Source organism: Equus caballus, chromosome 15 (genome assembly GCF_041296265.1).
Source record: "Equus caballus isolate H_3958 breed thoroughbred chromosome 15, TB-T2T, whole genome shotgun sequence".
NCBI classification, from domain to species: domain Eukaryota; kingdom Metazoa; phylum Chordata; class Mammalia; order Perissodactyla; family Equidae; genus Equus; species Equus caballus.
The window spans coordinates 53,231,080-53,249,797 of NC_091698.1; the positions used below are offsets into that span (position 1 = coordinate 53,231,080).

Sequence of the window (18,718 nt, forward strand, 5' to 3'; positions counted from 1 at the left end):
TTTGTGATTCTGGATTTGTGGAAGAAAATTCAGCAGCAGGGAAGACCGAAATATTGGGAGGAAGTCAGCTATCACTGGGCACTCGTGAGCGGTGAAGCTAGGAATTGGGGGTGGAGCGAAGTAAGACGGACTAGCTAAGGGTGAGATCCCTAACAGCACCATAATACAAGAAGGGTCTTGTTCAGTAGGGTGCAGAGCGCTGAACAAGCCCTCTTCCTTAGTGAGTCGGTGACCGTAGTAACGGGGGGCGGGGTGGGGGGGGGAAGGAAAACTTCTCCCCCTGAGCATGCGCACTGCAGAGCTCGTGGGACGCGTCCTCAACTACAATGCATCCCTTTTTTCTTCAGCCGGAGAACTACAACTCCCAAGAGACCACTCGGCGCCCCGTGCCCGCCTCCCTCTGTGGCCCTGCCCCGTCCCCTCCCTCCAGCCCCGCCTTCCTGCTAGTCCCCTCCTCTCCCTCCCGCTGTGTGTCAGTGACCCAGAGGCGGTGTGAGGCGGAGGGACCGTCGGGGGGCGCCGCCGCCGCCGCCTCCACCTCCACCAGCAGCACCAGCCGTGCCGCGCGATCGGATTTGCCTCGAGCCCTCCGGGAGCGCACCACAAAGCGGGCCCTGCGCCTCTGCCTCTCCCCGCGGCTCCTCAGCGCTCGGTTCCGCGGCCAACTTCCCCTCGCCGGGCTCGGCCGGCTGGCGAGGAAGGCGGCGGCGGTACGCCCGGCTGTCTGCTCGCGCTCCCCGCGCACGCACACTTCACCCCCTCGCTCCGGGTCTCGGGGCCGTGCTGGGATTCCGGCCACCAGCAATTGTCCGGTGAGTGTGGCCGCCGCGCGGGAGGGATCGCGGCGGGGCCGGCGAGGGGTGCGAGCGAGGCGGGCGCGCAACTTCCTCGGCAGCTTCCCCGGGCGGCCAGCCGGCTCTCCCCGCCCGCCTGCGCGCCCCCGCGCCGGAGGCGGCCGGGAGCGGAGTTTGCGGCGCCTGCATCCCGCGCCCTCGCAGGAGGAAGCGCCTTTGTCAGGAGGCGGCCGGGCGAGCCCTCCCCCCTCCGCCTGGGAGCGAGCGCGGCGGCCAAGTCCGAGCCCCGCGCCCCGAGCCCCGCGCCCGGCCGCCGGGAGGGCAGCTCCGCGGGGGCGGGGAGGGAGAGAGAAATGAAAGAGAAACAAAGGGGGCAGTGGGCTTTTCTTTTGTTTGTGCGAATCTGATAACTTCTTTCTCCTTCCTTACATAACGCAGACTTCCAAGTTAGTCATTCTTTTTATTGTTATGATTATTGTCATCATCTCTGCGTGTGTCTCGCATTTCCTTTCATCTCTGGGTCTCAGAGCATTTAAAAACATTAATTAATTACACCTCGGGGGCCCCTACGAAACAAGTTAATACGCTCTTCCCTAAGTGGGTAAACCGAGGCCCGGAAGAGCTCTCTGATTGATGGATAGGCTTGATCTTCCACCGCGCCTGCTGTCTGAGGACCTGAAAGCATTTATGAGTAAGAACTCGTTCTCCAATGTCCCGTGGAAAAGTTGAAGATGCTCATTTTACTTACAGGTTAGCTGAAGTCTAAAAGAAGTCTGAGTAACTGTTAGGTTGTTTAAACACTAATTCTTCTTAGTGTTTGAGTCGTAAAACCTCAAAGGACTCTTGAAAAATGCTTCGAGTGGGGAAAATACTGTAAATCATAAACTCACCTCAACATCTACTTTTATTTGTGTATATTCAGGTCTCTTACGAGGCAAGAGAACAATGATGGTGCGTGGGGGGGAGGTGCAGAGATTTTTTCATGTAGATTTAACAGATTTTAATCAGTACACACAAGGAAATGTGTCTTGGTTTTAACAGCACCAACAACCTTCCCATTGTTTACTCATCAAACAGCAAGTCCACAAATAATTGAGCGTGCACTTTATCCATAAAGTTCTGGTTGTGCTAAGGACTGAAGCTTCAAGTGTATGAAAAGGTCATCAATTTGTTTTGGTCCAAAGGCTCGGTACTTTCTTACTCTGCAAGATGTTATTTTTTTTTCATAGCAGCTGATCTTTTGTTTCAGAACTGGCTTTGTCTTTTTCTACGTTGAATATGTATTACTTTTATAATTGAGGAGGAACGTGAGGGTTTTTGTTTTTTTTAATTTAGTTTGCATAATAGTGTGAATTTAAATTTTTGAATTGTGGAGAAGGTTCCATTTCTTCAGTTCTTCTGTTGCAGTTTATGATATTTTCTTTTTAACAGAAAATGTTTTCTCAAAGTGATCAGATTTACATCTTTCAAAACATTGTCCTTATGTTGTACAGATACAGCATATGAATTCCTGATGTTTTTTATTCACGCCAACAACCTCTTCTGGAAGAAAATACTTTGAGAATAAGTTTGTTTATTTTGGTAGTTGAACCAAACTGGAAGGCACGAAAAATTTAAATCAAGCATCATTTCTACTAGTTATTTCCTGAGTTGAATAATGATCAGAACTGTAACTAACAATGAGTGCTTTCTTATTCGAAATTCTCTTGAATTTTATATTATATATTTGCCCCCATATTTTAGATTCTGGTGGTTCCATCAGAAAAGGAAAGTGAGACATTTATTTTGATTTTTCCCCCCAGTCCTCTAACTATCCCCTTTCTGTTGTATGTTAAAAGAGATCTTGCATTTAAAACACACAATTGGAAAATAGAACTATTAAGTGTGTGGAAAGTTGCGTGTAGTGCAGTGGTTATAATGCCTCATCTAATAAATTTACAACTTTCAAAGAGAAAACTGTCACCTAGGTTTTTGTTAGTGTTATAGGAGGGCTGTAACGTAATAATAGTAGTATTTACTGACTTAAACAAAAGTGAGCTGAAAATTGTGCCTTAGTGGTAGATTTGGAGGGGAGGGAGCAAAATCTGTGCTCTCTTTAAAATTGTCAGTTAAGTGACCTTACAGTTGGTGATGTGGAACTTTTTCTGTAGCATTTAGAAACCTGATTTACCAGAGGCATTTGTACTTTAAGGAAGCTGCGAACACAATGTCTTTGCTCAATCACTGGAGGCCAAAGGCAGAAGTTAGTGTTGACTGGCGAAGGCTGGCATTGCACGTTTCCTAACTTCTTGGGGAAAAGGAAATGACTGAAAAGTACAGGGCAGGGGGCTGAGTCTAGTACTGCTGACCGCTGCTGAGGCAAGTTTCAGGGGGAAGCCTAAGTATGCTTCCATTTGACTTGGTTTCAGCTTCCTTTCAGGTTGTCAAAATGTCACATATATTACGAGTTGTGTCATTTTAGAATATGCCTTATTGTGGTTGTCCAGTAGGTCAAGTGATAAGGACTATAATAGTCCTGCTTTGTGAACAACTATTTTCAGACTGAAGCTTCTGTAGCTGATAAAGATTTTAAGCCAAAAGACTTAGAATTGGAAACTGTCTAACATTCTCGCATACATACATCTTACCATGACACATCAATATAGACCTATCCTAGTATTTATTATATCATATCAGAAAGGCTTATATGGATTATTTTATTGCATATATTTTGAGTATATATAGTACTGTATATTAAAATTTCATAACGACAAGGATATGATGGCACTGAGACAGTTCTAGGAGTTTCTTTGGAAAAAGCATCTTATTCCAAAATTTACATTTATATGTCTTTTAATTGAGAATAAAACAAATTTAAGAGCCAGTGGAAAAAGGAAGAAAATCAACAGAATGAAGGAAGCCCGATGAAGATGTTTTTAAAGAGTACAATGTTAAAGATTCCTGGCAACATAATTATACAAGGGACAGAATTCTAGCTAAAGCCTATAAACAGTGAATTCCATTTAGCACTTTCTGTTTATAGATTTCTAGCCATCTTTTCCAGATTCCCTCTAAATATATCATGCGGAAAAGTAAATAGAAATCATTCTTTCAGAGGATTTGGTTTGTTGGAGATTTTTTTTACACATGTGGTAGTGGGTGTTATTGTTGTTTTCTTTGAGTTTGACCCCTGCCGGAGAACATTTGTCCCAGACTAATGTGTGGGAACCTCAAAACAAGAAATATTGGTCACTGAAAGAACTAGATATAATTTCAAGTTATATCACTAGCTTTTTCTGTTATCTTAGAAGACCACTTCTAATAATTTTTTCTTCCGAAGGTTGAAAATAATTGCCTAACCTATTACATTTAGTAGGTCCTACATAATATTTGCTGTTGTTGCTGAATGAATTTGCAATTAATAAAGAGAAAGCACAAGATTTCCTGAGTGACTGTCAGGAAATTTCTGATTTTTTTTTTTCTTTTTAAATAGAAATAAATAAGTCATTGAAACACAGGAACATCTGATTAGAGCCTTTCAATTAGCATAGCTTCCTTCGGAAATAAATTTAGAGGAAAAGAGGTTCATCAGGTAATTTAAGAGAAGTGAATTGTAAATGAGTCTAAGAAGACCTGATTATTTTTTCAGAATGCTGTACAAGATATTTTAGATTTTTTTTGCCACAGTAAACTCCATTTCAGAGAAATAGAGTTCTACATAGTACTCCTTTTATCACTCCTGTAATACCCCCTGTAATACTTTTATATACCTCAAAATACCATTTTCAGAAAAATAGAATATGTTGCTGGTGCCTGTAAATGGGAAAATCCTGACATTTGTCATCTCCCTGTTAATCTTGACCCTTCATGTAGTTTAAAGAAAAAGTTTTTAATTCAATACACATGTAACTTACTTCCTTTTCAAAGAATTTATTGCTGATTTTTATTTTCTAATTAACCTCTTTGGATGTTGCTAATTCTAAAAATATGGAGTACACTCAGTTTCCTATCATCTTTCACAGTTTCTTTTTCTATTATTTTTTTGGCTACAATTTGCTTTTTCCCCTAAATTGTCTAAAATAAGCTAAGAAATGTTTAAAAATACTTGACAAGAAATATAGTCGGTAATTTATTATGCTAAATTTCAGCTAAATTTCAACACACGGGGTGCGTTGAATCTGTTTAGGAGATAGAAGTACACGGATTTGAAGTGGACTCAAGTAGGAATAGCAGATAGATTTCACCTTGGGTACCAAATCTGATTGCTTGGTGGTGGCTGCCTGGAGTGTTATGTTTAGAAAACTGGGAGTCCCAGTTCAGATTCATCAGAAAAGAGTGCTGTGATTACCAATTTCTGCTTGGTGATACCCTAAATCATCTGGCTAATGCCCCCTTTTTCCTTAAAAATAAGGAGCAAAATAATAAAGTAATGAACTATGTTCATGTGCGGCTCTTTAACTGGCTTAGAAGGCAATTCAAAAAAAAAGTTCCAAAAATGTTTTGAGTAATGCTAGTTTGTTGAAATAAGTGTATAGCACTTGGTGGCAGTGGACTTTTGGCGTGAATGCCAAATATTCAGTTTACTGGATGCCTTTTACATGTCTAGATGCTGATCTCACACAGACTAAAATCTCTGCCTTATGGTCTTTATGTTTAATAACAAGACAAAGACAATAAAGTAAATAAGTAAAATATTTCATGTTTTAGGGACAAATGACCTGGCTTCTTCAATAAATAAATAGCAAGAAATAAGTTGGGGGGATTATAAGATTGAAAGAGAGACTTAAGAGGCATATCCCCCAAATGCAATGTATGGACCTTAGTTAGATCCTGCTTTGAGCAAACTAACTGTAAAAAGACAGTTTATGAAAAATTGGGAAAATTTGGACATTGGATATTTGATAAAAAGGAATTATTAATTTTTCTAGGTGTGATAATGTATTATGGTTTTTGAACAAGAGTCCTGACCTTTTAGAGATATAATGTACTTATGAACTAAAATATGATGTCTGGATTTTTGCTTTATAATAATTTGGAGGGGAGAGGAGCATAGATAAACAAGATTGGTGATATATTGAAAATTGTTGAAGGTAGATGATGGATGCATGAGATTTCTTATATTCTCTCTACTTTTGTGTGTGGGGGAAAATTTCCATAATGAGCAGTTTACATACACACACAGACGCACGCACTCATGCACATACGTATGAAAATAAAGCAGAGAAGGAGAAGAGGGAATATGTGGCATGTGAGTATGGGATGGGAGGAGGATATGGAAAAGACCTCATTGAGAAGGTGATAGATACTTGAGTAAATACCTGAAAGAGATGAAGGAGTAAGCCTCACAGGTAATCCTGGGGCAATACATTCCAGGCAGGGGGAACAGCAAGTACAATGGCCCTGAGATAGGAACCTAACTAGAATGCAAGAAGCTCCAAGAAGACCAGTGTGGCTGCATTCAAGTGAGAGAGAGCAGCAGGAGATAAAGTCTGAAACATAAAGGGAGGGTAGAGGAGACCAGATTCTCTAGGACCCGGTTGCCCATCCTTGCTTTAAACTAAGGATGTTTATTTTATACACTTATTCTGCTTTAGTTTCTCTGGAAGCTGTGCACTTATTTTAGCAATACTAGAGTTACTCAGAATATTTTTGGAATTTTTTTTTAATAAGACTTTAAGAGCCACATGTGAAATTAGCTCATTACTTTATTATTTGCTCCTTATTTTTAAGGAAAAAGGGGGTATTAGCCAGATGATATCTCATTTTATTTATCAGATAGGACTCAAAGGATTTTGACAGAAAGAAAATAGGAAATAACTTCAGGCTATTTCCAAAAATCAGATCCACCTGAGAAGGCAATTACTGTTTCTAAAAATGAGATCCACCCTTAGACTAAATAGGAGTTTTAATAATGTTCTGGACAGTTGTAGCATCATTTGGAAGAAGGATATAACCTCTGAGAGTGACCAATATGGAAAAGACTATGCTCATTTTGAATTTAAGTTCTGTCTGTTACATTAGAACACATACACATACACACAAGACCATGCATATTTCTTAATACCCAAGTTAAGTACTCAAGGCAGTCATTGCAGATGAGTTGCATTTGTGTCGTGCATTCAAGACTGGAGAGATGGCATTTATGATGTAATGAAATTGTATAACTTGTTGCTATGGCATATGCTTGAGGAACTGAAAGACTAGCGCACGTTTAGTGTGTTAGAGATGAATCTGGCTGTCAAGTCTTGTATTCATGCTTCCATTCTCAGATTAGTAATTGTTTCAAGAACATGCTGATTTCCCATAAAGAAGTGTTTTTAAATCTTTATTGTTAAAATTGTCAGAAAATTGGATCTTGTCATCCAAATGTTTGAAAGCCCCCCCGCAATAAAAAAACCCTCCATAATGGATTTTTGAAATCTTCTACTCATAGAATGATATACATGTAGAGATTATGAGTTTTGAATGATTTTATTCTAGTACACTTTTTATAGGAGTAAGTTTTCCAACTTGAGAAACTAAACTTATTTTTACTGATCTTTACTGATAACATTGAATAAAGAAGACCATTCTTTTTCTAGTTAATTATGCATAATGGGATAGCACAATGTTTTCTTTTGTATGTTTAACCAATAATATATAGAATTTAATGGAATTGAGTAGAATTTGTGAAATTTTACTTATAATAAATTGCGTAAAATGACCACTAAGAATATAAGTATGTAACTGTATAAGGAATACTTTAGCAAAGCTTCCTATTTTAAACACTTTTCAGAAAATTGTTAGGAATCTAGTTCTTTAATTCACACAGAGTTTTTTCCCTTTGGTGTTTGTGTATATATATTTATACGTGTGTATGTGTTTGTATGTATGGATAAATAGATAGCCAGACTCTTTCTTCATATACTACACTTACTATCAGGATTGAGCTGCTAGCAAGGCTGGAATGTGTTTTAAACACTAACTTATTAGCATGGAATACAGAGTCCATGTTTAATTCCTGGGCTTTCCATTAACTCTGAAAGTCTTTAACAAGCTGTCTTTGATTCATCTGTAAAATAAAAGTGGCGGTAATTTTCATAAAGGACTTTGAAATTCTATGATGGTGACCATACTGATGTGTGGCTCATTTTAGGAATAACTTTCAGTCTGTTGATTTAGTGGTAAGATTATGAATCTGTTTTTCATTTCCCTTTTTTTGGAATAAATAAATAACTTGAAATGGAGGAGGAAGAGAAAGGGAGGGGAGGAGTAGGAGCAAGATAAGGAGGGAAAGAAAAAATTGGCTGTCACAAAATAGTAAATGTGACCATGTTAATTCTTCTAACTTGGATCTACTTAAATGTCCATGACCTAATGAACTAAGACTCAAATTTATAAATTAAGTAAAGAATACTAATAATATTACAGCTTCCACTCAAGAAAAAATGTTTGCTTTGCAAAAGGGAGATCTTATATTACATGTTGACTTAAACATTATAACCATGATAAAGCCTATACTTAATTTAGGAATTATTAAGGATGATGATTAATAGTAATTAAGAATTATTTGAAAATTTAGTCTATTACTTAAGTTCTGTAGATTTTTGCAGCCTCAGGTTCCAGGTTATTCTTTTCAGCTTGTGCATTGTAGGATTCTCGTATTCCACATCCCTTTCTCTCTCTCTCTCCCTTTCATCTCTTCATCACTCTGCCACTGGCTCAGTTTATCTTCCTTTTCCAGCTTTGGTTAGTGCTCATTACTCTTCCGCTGTGTTTTCTACATTTGTCTGCCACTTTTCATACTTACGGAGTGGGCTTGGAATGAATTAAGGGCCTTAAAGAAGTAACATGTAGATGGCAAGTACAACGCTTTTCCTATTTGTGTCTTACTTACTTTGCTTCTTTTTATCTTTTCTTGCCCCTTTTTTGGTATGTGTGTTCTGGTGGAGAGATGTTGTATTCCATCTGCTAGACACTAACAGAGGACTGTGACCTACAGGATGCAATATGTTTTGATCTGAATAATGTAGGAAACAGTAATAATCTCATTGATTTGAAAGCTCATCTCATGAGTTAATCCTGCATCCATCGAGAACATATATCTAAACTAGTAAAATTTGGTAGAAGAATTAACAGCCTAGTGGAATTTCAAAAGCTATTTTCAGCTCTTGTGTATGTTGTTGTCTTTTCCAAAAATGTCAAACCATCAGGGACTTCATCACTGTAATAATAATCAATCATAAATAGTCTTGGGGTGTCTGGACTTCTGTTAAGCTTCTTTGTGACAGTCAAGAGGAAAGGGTAAAAAGATCAGCAATGTGGTGAAGTTTATAACTTCTCCTTTCTTCAATGGAATGAATTTTGAGTGACTGGCTCTGATTTTTTGCTAGTTGGTAATGCTCATTGTAGTGTTAAATGTATCAGTTGGCTTAGTTTTTAGAAGGCAAAATGAAGTTTAATTTTATTTATTTATTTATTGTTTTTTGGTGAGGAAGATCGTCCCTGAGCTAACATCTGTACCAGTCTTCCTCTATTTTGTATGTGGGATGCCAGCACAGCATGGTTTAATGAGCAGTATGTAGGTCCATGCCCAGGATCCAAACCAGTGAACCCCAGGCTACCGAAGCAGAGCATGTAAACTTAACCACTAGGCCACCAGGCTGGTCCCTGATTTTATTTTTTAACAAGTGAAAGCAGTTGGAGGTGCTTTATTGGTTCTTCAAAACCTTAGTGTTGTATCCCTTGTTCTGGGCAGGTACTATCCACGGTACTTCATGTTCCTCTGGGTTTACTCCAGATTTAATGAACTGCATGTACTAGAAGCACTAAATTCTGATTTTCTTTAATTTTAAACTATAGTTAACATAATGGATTTTTCCTTGAATTATTTCTCACTACCATACTTTAAATTTACCAAAGGACCAAAACGTCCAAATTATAAAAGTTTATCATTCATGTGAAAATGTGTTAAATGTATGTCTTTTGTAAAGTACTGACTGCTTCTAATTAGAAGCCACAGTCCTATAGACAGATGTCATATATCTGAAAGCTTTTTAAATTTACTTACTGCTTTACTGTAATTTTTATTAAAAATAGGATGGTTCAGTCTGAACTGTTCTGTCAGTTCACTGAAGGAACAAAGAATTTGAGGTGGTCTCTTAAACTGTTCAACATACAGCAGATCTGTGATTTCAGTGATACCAGACCTTTTGTCAGTTTATCACTGACACTTACTCAACAAAAAAAATCACATTTTGCTAAAGCTTCTTGCTTGTGTCTTTTTTAGAAATGACATGCCAGTTTATTTGCAGATAATTTAGCTCTTAAAGACCAGACTTTTAAGGCTTTAGCCAGAATTTGCCTCCTGAAGCTGTTTTTAAAATGGCTTCCAAAAAGGATTTGCTAGGTTTCAGAACTGAGTAGGCTGTTAATGATTCAGTATGCCCCCTCATTCTCCTCCTCCTTCTTAAATTGAAAGCTCCTTCCTAGCGTCTAGGTGCCCTGAGTCATCATGGCTAAACTCTATAAAGAAGAATTGGAACATGGAAAAACTCACCATGAAGTAAAATTGTCAGAAAACCATGTGAGTCAGAGATCATTCATTGATCACAGTGATACAACCTAGAGGTTGTGGGCTTCATTTAAATCTTTGAATGTACTTACATGTAAGTCTTTATTATAGAACTTGTAAATTTTGAGGACTTGTTTATTCCCAGGTAAACATTAATGGGTTTGATTTTTATCTATTATATGAAAAAGATTTTATATTTTTTTAGTGAATAAATGTATCAGAGAGGAGAAGCAGGATGATTCAGGATAAAAACCACTATGCCAGAAGTCAGAAGATACAGAGTTCTGGTCTGTTTATTTAGTATGTGCCTCAGATATTTCACTTTACCTCTCTGGGCCTTAGTTTCCTTATCTTCACAAGAAGATCAGCAACAATATGAGAGCACTCTTTGGAACCAACCCATGGCAGATAGTGCTAATAGCTGACCCCACACCAGCTTCAGACTACTTTTTGATACAGCGTTGTCAGTAGTTATATGGTTGGCTTTCTAGATGAAATCTGTCATCTTAACCTTATAAAGTCTCTTCCCACTCCACGATTCCATGACTTTAAATGATTGGCCTGTAGAAAGTCTCTTTCTTCTTTCACTTGTTGCTGTCTCTTCAAGAAGAAAGACCTGGCCACCCACTTCTCAAACAATTGGCCGTGAAAGCCCTAGGGATAACAGCGGAACATTGCCTCATGTAGCACCGGAAGGTGAGAGGATGGCGCAGAAAGACAGGGCAGGGTTCTGCTGTGCTGTACACAGGGTCTTGAGGAGTCGCAATCCACTCCACAGAATTAACAACAAACTGTCTCTTCACATTGAGCACTCAGGGTTGAAACTTACTGTGTAAATTTAAGATTTCTTTTTAGTCAGGGATAGCATGTTTATGTTTCATAGAGTACTATAGACTGAATGTTTGTGTCCCCCTAAAATTCATATGTTGAAACCTAATCCTCCATATGATGGTATTTGGAGGTAGGGCCTTTGGGAGATGATTAGGTCATGAGAACAGAGCCCTCATGAATGAGATTAGTGACCTTATAAAAGACCCCAGAGAAATCCCTCGCTCCTTGTGTCACGTGAGGACACAGCAAAAAGATGGCTGGCTGTGAACCAGGAAGCAGGCCCTCACCTGACAGCAAATCTGCCAGTGTCTTGATCTTGGACTTCCTAGTCTCCAGAACTGTGAGAAAAATCTCTTGTTTATAAGCCATCTAGTCTATGGTATTCTCTTAGAGCAGCCAGAATGGACTAAGACATACTGTGATGTTAAAAACAAATGATTGGAGAAAATTTGTGGGGACACTTAAAATTTCAAATGGAGTGAAAACAAATCAAAATGGTCAGTGATAACTTGATTTAAACTCATTTCAGCTCCTAAATGTTTCTATGGCAGAAACCTTAGGTTGGAGAAGTTCAAAGTGATATCTGCTTGGAGGGGCCATAGTGAAGCAGAATGAGTACTAGATTGAGAGACAAGAGGCCTGAGTCTAGCTCTGCAAACTGTTTTTAACCTGGTTAGTGTCTTCGTCTATGTAAAGGTATCAGACCAGTGCTTTTTAAACATTAATCTATTATGCCAGTTATCTGGTGATCATATTAAGATGAGTATTCTGTTTCGGTAAGTCTAGGTGGGCCTTGAGATTCTGCATTTTTAACAAGCTCCCAGGTGTGCTACTGCTGTGTGCCATGGACTACGCTTTACGTTATAAAAGTACTGTGATGGCATGAGGCTCCTTCTGGCTGGGTCTTTACATCTTAACGCCACTTCTTTCTCTCCAACTCTTTCACATCAAGTTTCATTAAACTTGTTTTTGAAGCCTGTTTTTCATAGATTCAGTCCCGATTTTCTCAGTCTGACACCTCCTTTCATTTTGCTGTTTTTCCCTTTCTAAAACCAACTTCATAGGTGGTCATTCAAGTTAGAGGTAAAGTAGTATAAGAGAAAGAGGCATTGATTTGAAGAAAACTGGACTCAGATTAGCAGATCTCCCACTGATTAGCAGCTCTGATGCCTTGGGCAGTAGACTCAGTTTACTTAACCTCTCAGAGCTTTGACTACCTTCCTAGTAGAGTTGTTGAAAGGAAGAGAAATAATATATAAAGCCCTCAGCACAGTGTCAAGCATGAGGTAGGTGCTCAAAAATCGGAAGCTATTTTCATTATTCTTATTGGCATCCTGATTTGGTTGTGTAGAGGAGAAAAAAAAGAGGGAAAGATCTGTCCCAGCCCAGGACCTCCCTCCCTTGTGCCACATTTAAAATTTCAACTGCCTGCTAGACATATTAATCCAAATTCTTCAAACTTACCATAGTCAAACAGATCTCTTTATTTTTCTTTCCATATCTGTCTGCCTTCCTCAGTCCTGATGGAAGTCAATGTTTCACTCTGTATGCCCTAGCCAGGAACCTGTGGGTTCTGCCTTGGTTTAAGTACTGGTTTTCTCTGTCCTCACTTCACCATCTTAGGTAAGCTCTCTTTCACCTGGGCTGTTTTTGTCTGATCTCGCTAGTTCTAAGATCCTCAAGTTTCTCACATCCTCCTCCTCCTCACATCCTCCATATTGCTTTCACAGTTATTTTCCTAAAAATTCTTTGTTTTTTTAAACCATTGTTTCTTAAATGCCGACTATGTAGAAGGCACTGTGCAGGCATTGAGTAGAGAGTGAGAGAACAAAATTGAGACAATTCCTTCCTAATGAAAATTACAGACTAAGGAGGGAGATAGATATTAAAAACAAGTAAATATAGAACAAGGTGCTGTAAGAGAGAATAACAGGAGGGAACCTGTGTTATGCTGGAAAGAAAGCTTTCTAAGGAATTAACAATTAAGCTGCTGTCTCAAGAATGAGAAGGAGGCAGCTAGGCAAAGAGCAGGACGGTATTGTTCCAGGCTGAGGGTATGCCATGAGCAAAGACCCTGAGGTGAGGAGTTGAGTATGTTTTAGGAGTGAAATGATAGAACATGGTAATGGAGAGGATATGGAGGATGACAGAAAAGGAGTTATTAAGGACATCCAGGTTTCTAGTATGAGCAATTACTGGGTTCATAGTGGTGCCATTTGCTGAAACAGAAACATTAGGGTAGGACGGGTTGGAGTAGGGCGTGAAATCATGAGTTTAGTTTGTCAAGTTTGAGAATCTGAAAAAACTAAATGTTGTTCTCAGTCCCCTCTCTGGTTCCTCAGTTCCTGTAAGATCTTTTCCAAGTTCTGTCTTGGCTTACAAAGTCGTCAAATAGTTGACCCTAACCTACCTCCCTAGCTTCTCCCTCAGCTTCCCTTCATTACTGTGTTTAAGCCATAATGAAATCCTCACTGTTCTCAAAACAGTTTTGAACCTTTGCATATATTATTCCCTTTGTCTGGAATAAACATCTCTAGCTGGGGCCTTTTCATCCTTCAAAGCCCATCTTGTATATTATTCTTCTATGGAACCTTCTCCAGCGTCTCCATGTTTGGGATAGGGTCTCAGGCCTTCTTACTGTCATTTGGTTAATAAACTCTCTTATAGCACTTATCACAGTGTATTGGAATTTCTCTTTAGCTTACCTAGACACATTTCACTAAACCATGAGCTATGTGGGTACAGAGATCTAAGATTATTGTTTTTATATTTCCAGGATCTGACATACAGGGCACATAGGAGCTGCTCAGAAAATGACTGAGTGGATGTTGTTCTTATATAAGCAGTCTACCCCCCCCCCACCCCCTGAACTGAGATGAATGTTCTTGGCTTCCATGGGGCCCAGACACTACTTTTACCATATTACGTTGACATTAAATTGTTTTACATAAGTTTCTTAAGGACAGGAACCAAGTCTTGGCTTTCCTTGGCTCCATGGTGCCTAATACAGTACTTCGCTTACAATCAGGAAAATTCCATTAGACCATAGTTTCATCATAGAATACCTCCCTAGTAGAGCCTTCGGTGGATGGTGGGCGTTATGGGGCCTGGAGGTAGGAAGAAGGGAGTGCCAGTATAAGTATCAACATATGTCAAATGCTTGCTTTCTATTCCTGATAAAAAGATATAGAAGTATGCTCAAAATAAAATAATATCCCACTATTCCTTTGAAATAGCTGTGGAGATCATTTATTATCTCTATATTGCTAAATCCAGTGACACTTCTTTAGTATTCATTTTACCTGACCTCTCAGCAGAATTTGACATTGTGACCACTTCCTACTTTTTGTAACATTCTTCTTCACTTTCAGGACACCATACACCAACACCTTGATGCTGTTGCTTTTTTATCTTTCAGGAGCTGCTGCTGTTCCTTCAGATTCCTAAATTTTTTAATTCCTCAAGGCTTAGTCTTAGGCTCTCTGCTTTTACTCCATACTCTTTCCCTAGGTAATTTCATCAGTGTGTTGAAGATTTCCAGGTTTATATTTCCAATCCATGCTCCAGACCTGTATATATAATGTTTCTACCTCTCCCATGGATGTCTCAAATGTACCTCAAATTCCCATGCTTGAGATCAAACTCATGGGAGCTTCAAGGGTACCAGACTACAGAAGTTTTTGAAGCGTGACTTATTACCCTTCATAAAAATTCTTTTCCAGCATTGTCCCCTTACCCCCAAAATTCTCTTTAGCAGGAAATAGTTTCCACACTAAAGCAATCGTTTTTAAATAATCAAAATATAAATATTGAAGTAAATAGAAATTGACTATCAGAACAATTGTAACAATAAACCTTCATTGAGCTACTGCTATGTGCTAGGCACTTTGTTTAATTCTTGTAACAATCCTTTGAGGTAGGTAATATTATATTGTTGAAAGGTAATAGACTGTAATGTTTATAAGTGTAGACTCTTAACCAGGATTTCTCGGGTTCCATTCCAGATGCCGTCCTACCACTTATTAGCTGTATGACCTCATGTAATTTACTGATCTGGGCCTCAGTTTTCTCATCTATAAAACAGAGATGATATTAGTATTAATCTCCTAAGAACATTATTAGGAGTTAAACAATTAATATGTGAAGCTCTTTGAAAAATGCCTGGCACTTATGAGAAGCACTGCATTTATGTTAATATTATTACTTATTATTATCTTAGGTTTACAGATGAGGAGACTGAGCCTCAGGGAAGTTGGTCCAAGTCTCAAGGCTATTAAATGACAGTACCAAGAGTCACCATAGACAGTCTGACTCCAGAACTTCCGTAATCACTCTGTTTTACTTCATCTCAACTAATAATAATTTATCTCATCCTCTTGTGCACAGACTCCATATGAATGGTCTTATAATAGTGTTGTAATTTATTCCAGTGCTTACACCTGGTGTTTAAACTGTAGAAGATCTAAAATTTGCAGGTAGAAAATTCACTTCAGTGTGATCTGAGAAGCACAAGATGTACGTCTTAATTCTGTTTTATTCCACATACATTGTTTTTCTTCTTCTCTTGTTAGTAAAGTCACCAAAATCCCTTGAAAGTGGAAGCACTCATTTTATATTACTCTTAAGTGACTTTAGTTGTTGTGATTTACTTTTACTCTTTTAAATCTTCTTTCACTAAACATTTTCAGAAAGACTTGAGGGCTCAAGAGCATGTCATATGCACATAGTGTGCTTAAAATCAATTAATTTTTATGATTATGATTAACTATTACCTCTTTTGAAATTTTGTAGTGATTTGCCTACTTTTAAAAGTTTAAGTCATTTCAATTTCCCAAAGAGTTTTCACTTGAATTTTGATTTTATCAGCTGCTTTTTGAATAGAAACTTTAAGTATTTTGATGTTTTTATGTTAGATTCTGAATATAGTTGAATCTGATTAATTTTGTAAGCTTTAGTCTCTGACTCTCATTTAGGCCTTTAGAAAAAAAAGCCCATCTGGTTATTATTTACAGTTTCTATAGATGATTGGCTCTCCCACCATTATTTGTTATTTCTTTTTTCCATTGGTTTTTTATTCTTACTCCTTTGTGGCAAAAAAAAAAAAAAAAAAATTTCTTTGTGTTAAGACAATAAATAAAGGCAGAGATATAAAGTCTTTTGTAGCCGTTGAACTTAGCAGGGAGATGGTCTTGAAGAGGAGAATAGACTTTGAAAAACCAGAATTATCTATGAGAAAGACTCTGTTTTTACCTTGTTTTTGGAACTGGATTCTATGACTTAGTGTATGTACTCTCGGGGAGACAAACACTCTGAAAATAGTTGTCATATCAGTTAAGACTCTTTCTATGTGACAGAAAACTCCACTCAGACTGGCTTAAGGGGGGAAAAGATTCCTTGGTTTATGAAACTGGTCCAGGAGAGATGTGGCTTCAAGAATGGCTCCATCCAAAGCTCAGATAATGGCACCAAGACTCAATTTCTGTACATTTCTTAGCACTGCTTCCTCGGTGTTGGCTTTATTCTCCAGCCCTACATGAGCAAAAGATAGCTTCAGTCCCTTCAGCCCCTAAATCCTCAGAGTGCATGTGTATCTGGAAAGAGTGTCAATCTTTTTCCTAGAAGCACCAGCAGAAGTCTTATTGCATCTCATTGGCTGGTACTGGTCCACGCCCTTTTTAGCCAGGGGACTGTGAAGCTCGAATTTTCTGGGACTGAGCCATATGCCTAGCCGTCGAGTTTGAGGGCGCAGTCAACACCACCAGTTACACATAAACTGTGTGTGTTTGCAAAAAGGAAGAATTGTACCATGGAGGGGTAAATGTTTTCTGGGCAGCAGAAAGTAGAGGTCCTTAACACTTAATAGTACCTTTTCCATTTTAAAAGTTAGCACTCAACTAGGGAAGACCAGTTTGATTGGGGTTTTGTTTTGTTTGCTTTTTGGCGAGAAAGATTGGTCCTGAACTAATATCTTGTGCTCATCTTCCTCCATTTTGTATGTGGGTTGCTTCCACAGCTTGGCTTGATGAGTGGTGTAGGTCTGTGCCCAGAATCCCAACCTGTAAACCCTGGGCCACCAAAGCTGAGGACACTAAACCTAACCACTGTGCAACCGGGCCAGCCCCTGATTTTTTTTTAAATTTAATATTTAGTGCTAATTTCGAATTTGTATGATTTCACTTCCAAATTACCATTTTAAGTAATATATAAATGGAAATTGCTAGGACTTTTCACCTCTGAAGAGCTTTGAGAGTGTATCAAAACTCAAAATTTGGCACTGCTTTAACAAATATCGTACTATTAATTTTCCTGTTAACTTTAATAATCTAGTTGATAGCCAGTGCTTGTGATATAGGGCAGTGTCTTTATGTATCAACATGTTTTTCTAGGTTGACGCTTCTTTCATACCTTAAGGCAGACTGGGCTTTTGGACCAAGAAATGCATGAAGAACCATAAAATCTAAGGTTCTCTCATAGACACTCAGAGCCTTGGGGAGACGAGGAAGAGTAAGGGTGATGAGGGACACTAGCAAAGGCTTTATGTATTGATTTCTATGACTGATGGTAGTCTGAAAATGAAAACTCAGTTCTTAGTGAAAAGGAAAATGAGATATCCATTGTAGGGTTACTGTTCCTTTTTAATACCAGAAATATGTATTGAAGTGGAAAATGATATTTACATTTCAGTCTCTAATATAATCATTTAGATAGTTCCTTCTATTTCTTACGTTACATTAGGATATATATGAATGAGTACATCCATCCCCATAAGGCTTTAACATCCTGTAGTCTTTAGGAAATTTTAGTTTTTTTCTTTTAAATTTCTTGACACCATAGAAATATTTGTGCTTTATCCACCAAATTAAAATGTCGACTCCATAAGACCTAACTTAAACGTGTATTTAACATCTTCTTTTCCTTTATTAAGTGCTGCAAAGTGAGCAAAACAATTTTTCCTTTGGAGGAGTTTTCAGCTTTAATGGGAGCACAAGGTCATCCATAACTGTAATGCAAAGCTGTATATAAGGGTGAGTTTAGGGATAAGGAAAGACTTCCTGATTGGAAAGACATATCAAGTGGGTCTTGAAACATTATCAGAACTGTTTACAGGTAAATAGTGATAATGTTAAAACAATTATTGTTTACCGAGCACTTACATATTCAGTTTCATTTTTGTCAAAATGTGTGATATATGTCTTACAGAGAGGGATAACCATGTCACTTCAAATTTAGGGAAAAGTTGGAAGGAATTTGAATTACAGTGGATCCAAAAGACACATGGTTTAAAACTTAAAACTCAAAAGTAATGGAGCCCATTGGGACACATCAAATGGGGAGCTTTTTATCTCAGCCACCACATAATTTTTCCTAATATAAATAAGAGTTGAGAATCATTTCTAACAAAAATTAAATTGTTTCTCAGGAGGTAATCAGTGATATTGAATAAAAACTTAGTAGTACATACATTACCTTAGAACGTGCTAAATTAATCTTCTAACTTTAGAGTCATTAAAGAAATTCCTGTGACTGTATTTGGATCAGCAATATTAGCAATTACAGACTG

General features: G+C 38.3%; 1 protein-coding gene across 1 annotated transcript in view; it reads left to right on the forward strand.

The window, feature by feature from the left end:
• Positions 1–295: 295 nt before the first annotated feature.
• PELI1 (pellino E3 ubiquitin protein ligase 1) overlaps positions 296–18,718 on the forward strand; it is a 55,706-nt gene continuing 37,283 nt past the window's right edge. Inside the window, exon 1 of the mRNA XM_023619004.2 lies at positions 296–812. The gene's annotated coding sequence lies outside the window, so the exon portion shown is untranslated. The remainder of the gene's footprint in view (positions 813–18,718) is intronic.